Source organism: Coregonus lavaretus (assembly GCF_964263955.1).
Source record: "Coregonus lavaretus genome assembly, chromosome: 13".
Lineage (NCBI taxonomy): Eukaryota > Metazoa > Chordata > Actinopteri > Salmoniformes > Salmonidae > Coregonus > Coregonus lavaretus.
In genome coordinates, this window is record NC_140000.1 from 49,567,160 (window position 1) to 49,580,929 (window position 13,770).

General features: G+C 41.1%; 1 gene segment (V, D, J or C); it reads left to right on the plus strand.

Annotated features, from left to right (window-relative positions):
- The first annotated feature begins 4,543 nt into the window (after positions 1-4,543).
- Positions 4,544-8,494, plus strand: LOC311140075 (Ig lambda chain C region-like). The segment is given in 2 exons: positions 4,544-4,568; positions 8,178-8,494.
- The last annotated feature ends 5,276 nt before the right edge of the window (positions 8,495-13,770 follow it).

Here is a 13,770-nt window from a genome sequence, read left to right on the forward strand (position 1 = left end):
ATATTAATGTAACTAAAGAACATATATAACTTTGTCTGTTGATTAGTGTTATAGTAATATGGTATGGTAACATATTGATATATATGGAAAAGAGGACTGCTAGTCAGTTTCCACCTTCCAGGGATCATTGGCCATGTGTCGCCCCCTGCAGGGAGAGTAGTGTTAGTGCAGTGAGCTGTGTGGACTGAATACTGGACTACTGGACTACTGGACTATTGGACTATTGGACTGACAGTGAGAAAAGAGGGGATCCACTGTGCAGGACAGCTACTCTGTTCCTGACTGAGTTCAGCTCCCTCCCTCCTCTCCTGTGTCTCTGATCAGACACACTGGGACTCTGTAGACCAGCATTACAATACATGAAACCCAGCATCTCCTCTGCATCTTAAGATTTCATTTGATTGATTTATCCTTTATTTAACCTGAGAAGTCACATTGAGATAAAACATATTTCAAGAGAGCTCTGGCCAAGAGAGCAGCAACCATACAGTATACACATGAGACACAACACCAAAACATAACAATGAATGGAAGTTAAAACAGTGCAAAATGGGTAAATCAAATCCAATTTTATTGGTCGCATACACATATTTAGCTGACGTTTTTGCAGGTGTAGTGAAATGCTTGTATTACTAGCTCCAACAGGGCAGTAATATCTAACAATACACAACAATTCACACAAATCTAAAAGTAAAAGAATGGATGAAGAAATATAGAAATATTAAGATGAGCAATATTGGAGTCCGGAGTATAGATATATATATATATACAGTGGTGGAAAAAAGTATTTAGTCAGCCACCAATTGTGCAAGTTCTCCCACTTAAAAAGAAGAGAGAGGCCTGTAATTTTCATCATAGGTACACGTCAACTATGACAGACAAATTGAGAAAAAAAATCCAGAAAATCACATTTTAGGATTTTTTATGAATTTATTTGCAAATTATGGTGGAAAAAAAGTATTTGGTCACCTATAAACAAGCAAGATCTGGCTCTCACAGACCTCTAACTTCTTCTTTAAGAGGCTCCTCTGTCCTCCACTCGTTACCTGTATTAATGGCACCTGTTTGAACTTGTTATCAGTATAAAAGACACCTGTCCACAACCTCAAACAGTCACACTCCAAACTCCACTATGGCCAAGACCAAAGAGCTGTCAAAGGACACCAGAAACAAAATTGTAGACCTGCACCAGGCTGGGAAGACTGAATCTGCAATAGGTAAGCAGCTTGGTTTGAAGAAATCAACTGTGGGAGCAATTATTAGGAAATGGAAGACATACAAGACCACTGATAATCTCCCTCGATCTGGGGCTCCACGCAAGATCTCACCCCGTGGGGTCAAAATGATCACAAGAATGGTGAGCAAAAATCCCAGAACCACACGGGGGGACCTAGTGAATGACCTGCAGAGAGCTGGGACCAAAGTAACAAAGCCTACCATCAGTAACACACTACGCCGCCAGGGACTCAAATCCTGCAGTGCCAGACGTGTCCCCCTGCTTAAGCCAGTACATGTCCAGGCCCGTCTGAAGTTTGCTAGAGTGCATTTGGATGATCCAGAAGAGGATTGGGAGAATGTCATATGGTCAGATGAAACCAAAATATAACTTTTTGGTAAAAACTCAACTCGTCGTGTTTGGAGGACAAAGAATGCTGAGTTGCATCCAAAGAACACAATACCTACTGTGAAGCATGGGGGCGGAAACATCATGCTTTGGGGCTGTTTTTCTGCAAAGGGACCAGGACGACTGATCTGTGTAAAGGAAAGAATGAATGGGGCCATGTATCGTGAGATTTTGAGTGAAAACCTCCTTCCATCAGCAAGGGCATTGAAGATGAAACGTGGCTGGGTCTTTCAGCATGACAATGATCCCAAACACACCGCCCGGGCAACGAAGGAGTGGCTTCGTAAGAAGCATTTCAAGGTCCTGGAGTGGCCTAGCCAGTCTCCAGATCTCAACCCAATAGAAAATCTTTGGAGGGAGTTGAAAGTCCATGTTGCCCAGCGACAGCACCAAAACATCACTGCTCTAGAGGAGATCTGCATGGAGGAAATGGCCAAAATACCAGCAACAGTGTGTGAAAACCTTGTGAAGACTAACTGAAAACGTTTGACCTGTGTCATTTCCAACAAAGGGTATATAACAAAGTATTGAGAAACTTTTGTTATTGACCAAATACTTATTTTCCACCATAATTTGCAAATAAATTCATTAAAAATCCTACAATGTGATTTTCTGGATTTTTTTCCTCATTTTGTCTGTAATAGTTGACGTGTACCTATGATGAAAATTACAGGCCTCTCTCATCTTTTTAAGTGGGAGAACATGCACAATTGGTGGCTGACAAAATATTTTTTCCCCCCACTGTATATATATGAGTGTGATGGGATGTATAGACATTATGGACAGTATGTGGATAGCACATGTAGTATATCTATAGAATACGCAGGATAGAATAGTATATGTACAGCCATAGTTGAATAGGATGGCCTTGACTAGAATACAGTATATACATATGAAATGTGTAAATCAGTATGTCAACATTATTAAAGTGACCAGTGTTTCATTATTAAAGTGACCAGTGTTCCATGTCTATGTACATATGGCAGCAGCCTCTAAGGTGCAGGGTTGAGTAACCAGGTGGTAGCCGGTTAGTGACAGCGACTAAGTTCAGGGCAGGATACTGGGTGGAGGCCGGCTAGTGATGGCTAGTTAACAGTCTGATGACCTTGAGATAGAAGTTGTTTTTCAGTCTCTCGGTCCCAGCTTTGATGCACCCGTACTGACATCGCCTTCTGGATGATAGCGGGGTGAACAGGCTGTGGCTCGGGTGGTTGATGTCCTTGATGATCTTTTTGGCCTTCCTGTGACATCGGGTGCTGTAGATGTCCTGGAGGGCAGGCAGTGTGCCCCCGGTGATGTTGCCAGTTGCGGACGGTGCAGTTGCCATACCAGGCGGTGATACAGCCCGACAGGATGCTCTCAATGGTGCATCTGTAAAAGTTTGTGAGGGTCTTAGGGGCCAAGCCGAATTTATTCAGCCTCCTGAGGTTGAAGAGGTGCTGTTGAGCAGCCCTCCAATCTGGGATTTAAAATCAGCAATCACAATAAATTATCAAATTTGAAATCTTTTTGCAAAGTGTTCCAAGATGATCAGGCAGCAAAGCTAAAAGTGTATACTCAAATCAAATCAAATCAAAACAAATGTTATTGGTCACATACACATGTTTAGCAGATGTTATTGCGGGTGTAGCGAAATAGTGTTCCATTATTAAAGCGGCCAGTGATTTTAAGTCTGTGTATATAGGGCAGCAGCCTCTAAGGTGCAGGGTTACGTAACCGGGTGGAGGCCCTAATTTATGTGTTCTCTATGACCTCTGGGTGCGCAGGGCAAATGTCCAGGAACACAAGGAAAGAACAAAGGACAATGCCCAAGGACCAGTCAGCCCTTCCACCGTGAAGAGGCCAACATGTATCTCTACAGTATCCACATAACTGATTCCTGGAATGTGTGATAGAATAATGCTATGGCGTCCATGTCTGGTATCTATCTACAACTTGTCCTTTGAGGATAACTTTGATGCCATCTATATGGATGTATGATTTATGGGGTTACTTGTAGTTCTTCAGAGTGAACTCTGATGACACTCTATGAAAGCTTTTATTGTCTCAGGAATGCTGTCACATCTACTGCTCCCAGCCCACACCCTCAGGTCATCACACATAGATGTGACCCTCTCTACAGGATGTTGGCTGGTTTGATCTGATTGGATATTTTGGTTTTGTTACCTTTGTTTTGGTCTGTGGATTGGTCAACAATTGATTTTAAATATAAACAAGTCAGATCTGGTTTAAATGGAATGAAGGTCTGTTGATCTCTCTCTTATCCTGTATCCAGTCCATGGAGAAAGGTTGTATGATAAATTATCCTTTCCTAGGCATTTCTTTATTCATACTTTGCATTGTAACAATGTATTGTAACGCTTGTTAATCCTTTGTAACTCTAAGATCTTCATGCCTAGAATAATGTATTGTAATGCTTGTTAATGTACAGTAATTTAAGCTTTATGCCTTGTATGTCATTTCATTCATTTTACAATGTTAATTAAATACACTTGTATATAGAATCCAGACATTTCTTTATTGCCTATTACTTTAACTCAACTGTAGTCTCTTGCCTATTTTAATAATCTTACAGAATCAGAAAACAATTGAATAGGCTAATTGCATAGTCTTGTTACGAGGTGAGGTATTTATAATATAGCGTATATCAAATATTACCACAGTACAAAATAACTCTCACCAAACTCAGTTGGGAACATGATCTGAAATACAGTTCTGGGATCTCGGCCAGTATTGTCAATGACCATGCAGGGTAAGTAAAGTACTTAAATATATTGGCAGCTGCCCTAAGATGTCCTCATAGACAAACACGTATCAGTAAGTCTGTCGCCTCACAGTTAAGTTTGGCCATCCTGCTAACTGATATAAGGTACAGTGATGTGTTAGAGATCTTGTGATTGTTACAAATCTAAGAGCATCATGGCAGAGTGTCTAGTGTGTGCAGGTAAGATCCTGGAACATTCAAGAATATCACCATAGTCCAACAAAGGCTAGAAAGTGTCTCAACCAGGTATTTTCTAGCTTGAAATGAAACAAAATACTTACTCCTAAAGAAAAAGCCCAGATTAAGTTTAAGAGTTTTTGTGATCTGTTGAACGTACAAAGTCATTTCAAAAAATATCAAGGGGCGTCAGAAAGTCTGTTTCAGGAGATACCAGATTTGAACCTTTTTGAAGATAAATGGGTTCATGGTTCTCCATGAAATAGTCAATAATAATGAGTAAAAATGCAGTAAAGAACCCATGGGATAGTTACTGAATATGACCTAACAGCTTTGAGTTATCAGAGGAAAAAACAACCTTTACTCCACACACAGAGACACATACAAAGCTCTACCCCGCCCTCCATTTAGCAAATTAGACCATAATTTTATCCTCCTGTTTCCTGCTTACAAGCAAAAACTAAAGCAGGAAGTACCAGTGACTCGCTCAATACGGAAGTAGTCAGATGACGCGGAAGCTACGCTACAGGACTGTTTTGCTAGCTCAGACTGTAAAATTTTCCGGGATTCATTCAATGGCATTGAGGCGTATACCACCTCAGTCACCAGCTTCATCAATAAGTGCATCGACGACGTCGTCCCCCAGTGACCGTACGTACATATCCCAACCAGAAGCCATGGATTACAGGCAACTTCCACACCGAGCTAAAGGCTAGAGCTGCCGCTTTCAAGGAGCAGGACACTAATCCGGACACTTATAAGAAATCCCACTATGCCCTCAGACGAACCATCAAACAGGCAAAGCGTCAATACAGGACTAAGATTGAATCCTACTACGCCGGCACTGATGGATCGGATGTGGCTGGGCTTGCAAACTATTACGGACTACAAAGGAAAACCCAGCCGTGAGCTGACCAGTGACGCGAGAATACCAGACGACTGCGTGATCATGCTCTCCGTAGCCGATGCGAGCAAGACTTAGTCCTCCTGAGTGGCGCAGTGGTCTAAGGCACTGCATCGCAGTGCTAACTGTGCCACTAGAGATCCTGGTTCGAATCCAGGCTCTGTCGCAGCCGGCCGCGACCGGGAGACTCATGGGCGGCGCACAATTGGCCCAGCGTCGTCCAGGGTAGGGGAGGGAATGGCCGGCAGGGATGTAGCTCAGTTGATAGAGCATGGCGTTTGCAACGCCAGGGTTGTGGGTTCAATTCCCACGGGGGGCCAGTATAAAAAAATATGTATTCACTAACTGTAAGTCGCTCTGGATAAGAGTGTCTGCTAAAATGACTAAAATGTAAAATGTAAGACCATTAAACAGTTCAACATTCACAAGGCAGCAGGGCCAGACGGATTACCAGGACGTGTGCTCACAGCATGAGCGGACCAACTGGCAAGTGTCTTCACTGACATTTTCAACCTCTCCCTAATCGAGTCTGTAATACCTACATGTTTCAAGCAGACCACCATAGTCCCCGTGCCCAAGAAAGCAAAGGTAACCTGCCTAAATGACTACCGCCCCGTAGCACTCACGTTGGTAGCCATGAAGTGCTTTGAAAGGCTGGTCATGAATCACATCAACACCATCATCCCGGAAACCCTAGACCCACTCCAATTCACATACCGCCAAAAACAGATCCACAGATGACGCAATCTCAATCGCACTCCACATTGCCTTTTCCCACCTGGACAAAAGGAACACCTATTTGAGAATACTGTTCATTGACCACATCTCAGCGTTCAACACCATAGTGCCCACAAAGCTCATCACTGAGCTAAGGACACTGGGACTAAACACCTCCCTCTGCAACTGGATCCTGGACTTCCTGACGGGCATTCCCTAAGTGGTAAGGGTAGGCAACAACACATCTACCACGCTGATCATCAACATGGGGGCCCCTCAGGGGTGCGTGCTTAGTCCCCTCCTGTACTCGCTGTTCACCCATGGCTGCGTGGCCAAGCGCAACTCCAACACAATCATTAGGTTTGCTGACGACACAACAGTGGTAGGCCTGATCTCCGACAACGATGAGACAGCCTATAGGGAGGAGGTCAGAGACCTGGCAGTGTGGTGCCAGGACAACAACCTCTCCCTCAACATGAGCAAGACAAAGGAGATGATCGTGGACTACAGGAAAAGGAGGGCCGAACACGCACCCATTCCCATCGACAGGGCTGTTGTGGAGCGGGTCGAGAGTTTCAAGTTCCTTGGTGTCCACATCACCTACAAACTATCATGGTCCAAACACACCAAGACAGTCGTGAAGAGGGCACGACAACGCCTTTTCCCTAGCAGAAGACTGAAAATATGTTTCTGCTTAATGTTAAGGAAAGCTAAATAAAAAAACACTTTATTTCAAATTGAGTAGACAAAATATTTTCTGAACAGTATTCATACCATACTAGAGTTAATTATTTGAACCACAGTCTAAAGAAATTCAGCTTGCCAAATGTGCTGGAGGTTTTTGTACGAGCAGTAATAGGGATTGTATCACTGTGGTGGACTTTTGGTAGCGGCACCAGACTTGATATTGGAAGTAAGTAACAAGCTCTTTTGATATTAATTTCAGCTATTTTGGGGGGGAATTTTACTTTCTTAAACTCTGTCTATGAAAATATTGCGATTTTACATATTTTACTTTCTAAAAAATATAGTTATTTCTATTACTTTTGACGAAGCCTTCTTTCAAATAACATTTTATTTAACCAAAATGTTAAAATGTAGGTGTTTATGTATATGTCTGGTTTGATGGATTGCAGAGTATAATTCTAGTATGATAACTATTTACTAATATTGAATATAGTTGTTGCATTGTGTATTACTGTTTGTGTGCGATTGTTGATCTTTAACTCTCAAATATTTTTTGTTAAATTAAGCTTTTGAATGAGCCTTCTTTCAAATAGATATTTATGGAATCAAAATTATAAATTGTAGGATTATTTGTATGTCTGATTTGTATATTTCCTAATTCTGATATAATAACTATTTAACAGTATAGTATATAGCAACACAAATCGGGGCGGCAGGTAGCTTAGTGGTTAAGAGCATTGTGCCAGTAACCGAAAGGTTGCTGGTTCTAATCCCCGAGCCGACTAAGTGAAAAATCTGTCGATGTGCCCTTGAGCAAGACCCTTAACCCTAATTGCGCCTGTAAGTAGCTCTGGATAAGAGCGTCTGCTAAATGACTAAAATGTAAATATAGTATTCATCATTGTTGAATTGTGTTCATGGTAGACTTCACTGTTAGTGTGAAGACAAAGGGTCTCAGTTATGTTTGTAACAGACTTCATGATCTAACAAGGTTGATATGTGATGAAAATACTATGAGTAGTCTATTCTGATCAGATCCATTCCTAAACAATATCTGTATGACATGTGTAACTGACACCATATGACTAGTAACTCTAGTTATTTAACCACTTTATACTTGTTTGGTTCATAAATCTGCTTTGTATCATATTACTTTACTGTTTTCTCCACATCTTTTAAACTATCTAACTTCTACATTCATATTTAGAGGTCACTTTATTTTGATGCGTACTTTGCTGAAGATAATGTCTTACTGTTGCTGTATTTGATGTAGTGACTTAGTTGATGTGTTCTGTTTGTTCCAGTTAACAGTGCCCCCACCCTCACCGTCCTGGCCCCCTCTAGTGAGGAGCTGTCCAGTACAACAACAGCCACACTGACGTGTCTGGACAACAAGGGCTTCCCCTCAGACTGGACCATGAGCTGGAAAGTGGATGGGACCAGCAAGAAACAGGAGGCCAGTCCCGGAGTCCTGGAGAAGGACGGCCTGTACAGCTGGAGCAGCACCCTGACTCTCACTGCCCAGGAGTGGACCAAGGCAGGAGAGGTGACCTGTGAAGCCCAGCAGAAATCCCAGACTACAGTCACCAAGACCCTGAGGAGGGCTGCCTGTTCTGGGTAGGACCCCTCAGTCACACACCCCTGTGGAGAGAGGCTGCTGTTACCTCTTTTTTTACTCTGTTCTGAGATCAGAAGTTCTCTCTCTTATTGATCACTGACATGTAGACTAACAGGGGGCTTTGCTTGAGTTCATGTGTCAATCCTCTCTGTAGACTGAGGTTTTATCAGTGTTAGATTTGATGTGTTCTGTTTTTTAAATAATTAGATACTGTAGGAATGTTTGCTTTGATGCTTTGATTAATAGATGAAAATAAACATTTTCCTTTGGAACAAATATTTTCGTTGTCTCTTTCAATAATTAAACTTTAGTCAGAAATATATTTGTAAAGCCTGATTCACAGTTTCTTTGAAAATGATCAGACCTAAATGTCATAGCTTAGTTATTCACTTGAAAACACATTGTCATCAAACTGTAGGTCATAATAACACAAGATCCTACAATGTTAACAGATTAACAGGAGAGGTCTAGATCCTACAATGTTAACAGATTAACAGGAGAGGTCTAGATACTACAATGTTAACTGATTAACAGGAGAGGTTTAGATACTACAATGTTAACAGATTAACAGGATAGGTCTAGATACTACAATGTTAACTGATTAACAGGAGAGGTTTAGATACTACAATGTTAACAGATTAACAGGATAGGTCTAGATACTACAATGTTAACAGATCAACAGGAGAGGTCTAGATACTACAATGTTAACTGATTAACAGGAGAGGTCTAGATACTACAATGTTAACAGATTAACAGGAGAGGTTTAGATACTACAATGTTAACTGATTAATATTAGAGGTCTTTGTTGAAAAGGTTTTTGACCTGCTTGATTTATAGACTAAGTTGTCCACATAATATTAGAAGTATCACAGCTTCAAGATAGTCATATAGTCTTCTCTACCTCCAACCCCCTGGGGACAGAGTGAACATCTGGTGACAGTGCTGCTCTATTCTGGGACAAGCAGAACCACCCAGCCCTGTCTATGGAAATCTCAGTTTCACTCTCACAGCTACTAGTCTGGCAGTTGAACAGTTTCACTGCCTGAAATACCATGGACTGGGCCAGTGTGAGGGAGTGGACCGGTTTTGACCTCTTTGGTGGATTCAAGAAGGGACACATAACATATATGCCATCAACAATTTATCTGAATTGCTGTCTAGGTATGATAAATCTGAACTATTCATTTTAGGTGATTTTAATATTGATTGGAGGATGCCAGTGTCAGATATTTGCTCTGAGCTAAACCTATCTCAGCTGATAACTGACCCTACACGGCCCAATCCTAAAGATCAATCAAAATCTACCCTGATTGATCTAATCTTGACAAATACTCCAGAAAAAAATGTTGTTAGCGGAGTGTTCCCACTGGATTTTAGTGAGCATTGCTCAGTTGTCTGAGTCAGAGATGTGAGAATGCATCAATCTCAGACTCGTGTCTCTCTAAGAGGAACTTTAAAAACTTCAGTGAACAAGCTTTTTTACATGATCTTTATTGTAGTGACTTTGATTTTATCTCAGCTATCCCTGAACCTGATTTAGCTTTAAGCTTTTTTGTAAATGTCCTCAATATGTAGATAATCATGCCCCCTTCAAAACTCTGAGTGTTAAAGGTACATCGAATGCCTGGTTCACTCCTGAATTATCCGAAGTCATTTGTAATACGAAATGTTGCCTGGGTCAAGTCCAGGAACACAGGCTTAGGCCCGGATTGGCAATATTTTAGGCAACTGAGGAATCAATGTGGAAGACTAATCAGAAAGGCTATATCTGATTATTATGTAACCACTCTTTCTGATTGTAAGGGGAATCTAGTTAAATTTGGGAAAACTGTCAAATCTCTGAAGGCTTGCACTTCCTCCCCTCTGCCCCAACAAATCTATTTAGATTCTGGCCCCGTTACGAACACAAATGCCATCATTGATGCATTTAATCATCACAAATGCTGATTCGGGAATTTTGAAGATTGACTTGGAAAATGGTAGTGAAGTTTTTGTATTTCGGCAATTCACAGAAAAATAAGTCCTTTGTGCCTTACTTACTATAGATACCAAGAAATCCACAGGGGCTGACCAATTGGAACCGGGTCTGCTCAAGTGTGCTGCCCCCCTGATTGCTGGTTCAGTAACCCATATCTTAAATCTAACATTGTTATCAGGAAATAATCAAAAAGTATGGAAAACAGCTTTTGTGCTGCCACTCCATAATAGTATAGTAGTGATCCTGATAAATATCGTCCCATTTCCAGGTTTCCATGTTTATCTAAGATTCTCAAATCTTTGGTAAATAAGCAACTTTGCTCTTTTTAATCTGAGCATGGCATTTTGAATATAAATCAGTCTGGGTTTAGGTCAGTCACTATCACAGCATCCACATTAGTTGTTAATGATGTTGTCAATGCTTTAGACACAAAAATGAATTGTGCTGCCTTGTTTGTGGGTCTGTCTAAAGCGTTTGATACTGTTGAACATGCTATTTTATTGAAAAAGTTGTCTTCAATTGTCCTGGGCTTTGACGGCTGCTGGTGTTCCGTTGGGGTCGAAACTAGGACCTGCTCTTTTCACCATTTATATAAATATTATTGGTCAATTTGTACAATTATATATGCAGATGATACTATTATGTATGCAATTGCCCTGACTGCTGACCTGGCTGTGACAAGGCTACAGACCGATTTTGCAGCTGTGCAGGAAGCCCTTACTAATTTAAAACTCATACTTAATGCAGGCAAAACTAAATACATGTTGTTTTTAAGTTCTCGTAAGATTATCTAAGATTGATTACATCTTCACTCATCGGATGGTTCTATAATCGAACGAGTCCCTGCCTACAAATACCTTTTGGAATTTGGATTGACAATGATTAAACGTTTACAAAACATATGAATGAGCTTGTTTTTTAAACATAAACAGATCTTGACACATTTTAGAGTGGCCTTTTCTTGTCCCCAGTACAAGGTGCACATGTGTAATGATCATGTTGTTTAATTCGTTTCTTGTTATGCCACACCTGTCAGGTGGATGGATTATCTTGGCAAAAGAGAAATGCTCACTAACAAGGATGTAAACAAATTTGTGCACAACATTTTAGAGACATTTTCTGGGATCTTTTATTTCAGCTCATGAAACATGGGACCAACACTTTACATGTTGAGTATATATTTTTGTTCAGTGTAGAACGAACAACTGGGTCGCGTCCATAGATACAGAACAAAAAGACTTAACGACTTGGTCACGTCTCTGGCAACCGAACCGATAGAACAAATGACCAGCCAGCTTGAAATATACTTCTCCCATGGGCTAAGAAACTCAAAAGGGGTGATGATATTAATTAACAGTAATTTCGATCCGAATGTGCAAATTGGCCAAACAGATAAGCAAGGTAGATGGATTATTTTAAATATGTTATTGGACCATAAACAAATATGGCTCATTAACCTTTACGGACCAAATAATTATGATCCACACTTCTTTGAAAATATATATAATAAATTATCGACCTTGCAAGCAATTCAAGACTCTATTATTATGGTGAGAGATTATAATGCCGTTTTAAATAGCTCAATAGACCGTAAAGGAAATCACACTACAAACAATGACCCTCTTGCTCTTAAGGAAATCGTGAATGTCATGGATACATTAGAACTAGTAGATATATGGAGGCTTAAATATCCTGATTTAGTGAGATACAGTGAGGGAAAAAAGTATTTGATCCCCTGCTGATTTTGTACGTTTGCCCACTAACAAAGAAATGATCAGTCTATAATTTTAATGGTAGGTTTATTTGAACAGTGGGAGACAGAATAACAACAACAAAAATTCAGAAAAACACATGTCAAAAATGTTATAAATTGATTTGCATTTTAATGAGGGAAATAATTATTTCACCCCCTCTCAATCAGAAAGATTTCTTGCTCCCAGGTGTCTTTTATACAGGTAACGAACTGAGATTAGGAGCACACTCTTAAAGGGAGTGCTCCTAATCTCAGCTTGTTACCTGTATAAAAGACACCTGTCCACAGAAGCAATCAATCAATCAGATTCCAAACTCTCCACCATGGCCAAGACCAAAGAGCTCTCCAAGGATGTCAGGGACAAGATTGTAGACCTACACAAGGCTGGAATGGGCTACAAGACCATCACCAAGCAGCTTGGTGAGAAGGTGACAACAGTTGGTGTGATTATTCGCAAATGGAAGAAACACAAAAGACCTGTCAATCTCCCTCGACCTGGGGCTCCATGCAAGATCTCACCTCGTGGAGTTGCAATGATCATGAGAACGGTGAGGAATCAGCCCAGAACTACACGGGAGGATCTTGTCAATGATCTCAAGGCAGATGGGACCATAGTCAACAAGAAAACAATTGGTAACACACTACGCCGTAAAGGACTGAAATCCTGCAGCGCCCGCAAGGTCCCCCTGCTCAAGAAAGCACATATACAGGGCCGTCTGAAGTTTGCCAATGAACATCTGAATGATTCAGAGGAGAACTGGGTGAAAGTGTTGTGGTCAGATGAGACCAAAATTGAGCTCTTTGGCATCAACTCAACTCGCAGTGTTTGGAGGAGGAGGAATGCTGCCTATGACCCCAAGAACACCATCCCCACCGTCAAACATGGAGGTGGAAACATTATGCTTTGGGGGTGTTTTTCTGCCATGTACCGTACTGGGCCATGTACCGTCAAATCTTGGGTGAGAACCTCCTTCCCTCAGCCAGGGCATTGAAAATGGGTCATGGAATGGTATTTCAGCATGACAATGACCCAAAACACATGGCCAAGGCAACAAAGGAGTGGCTCAAGGAAGAAGCACATTAAGGTCCTGGAGTGGCCTAGCCAGTCTCCAGACCTTAATCCCATAGAAAATCTGTGGAGGGAGTTGAAGGTTCGAGTTGCCAAACCTCAGCCTCGAAAAACCTTAATGACTTGTAGAAGATCTGCAAAGAGGAGTGGAACAGAATCCCTCCTGAGATGTGTGCAAACCTGGTGGCCAACTACAAGAAACGTCTGACCTCTGTGACTGCCAACAAGGGTTTTGCCACCAAGTACTAAGTCATGTTTTGCAGAGGGGTCAAATACTTATTTCCCTCATTTAAAATGCAAATCAATTTATAACATTTTTGACATGCGTTTTTCTGGATTTTTTTGTTGTTATTCTGTCTCTCACTGTTCAAATAAACCTACCATTAAAATTATAGACTGATCATGTCTTTGTCAGTGGGCAAACGTACAAAATCAGCAGGGGATCAAATACTTTTTTCCCTCACTGTATACATGGCGGA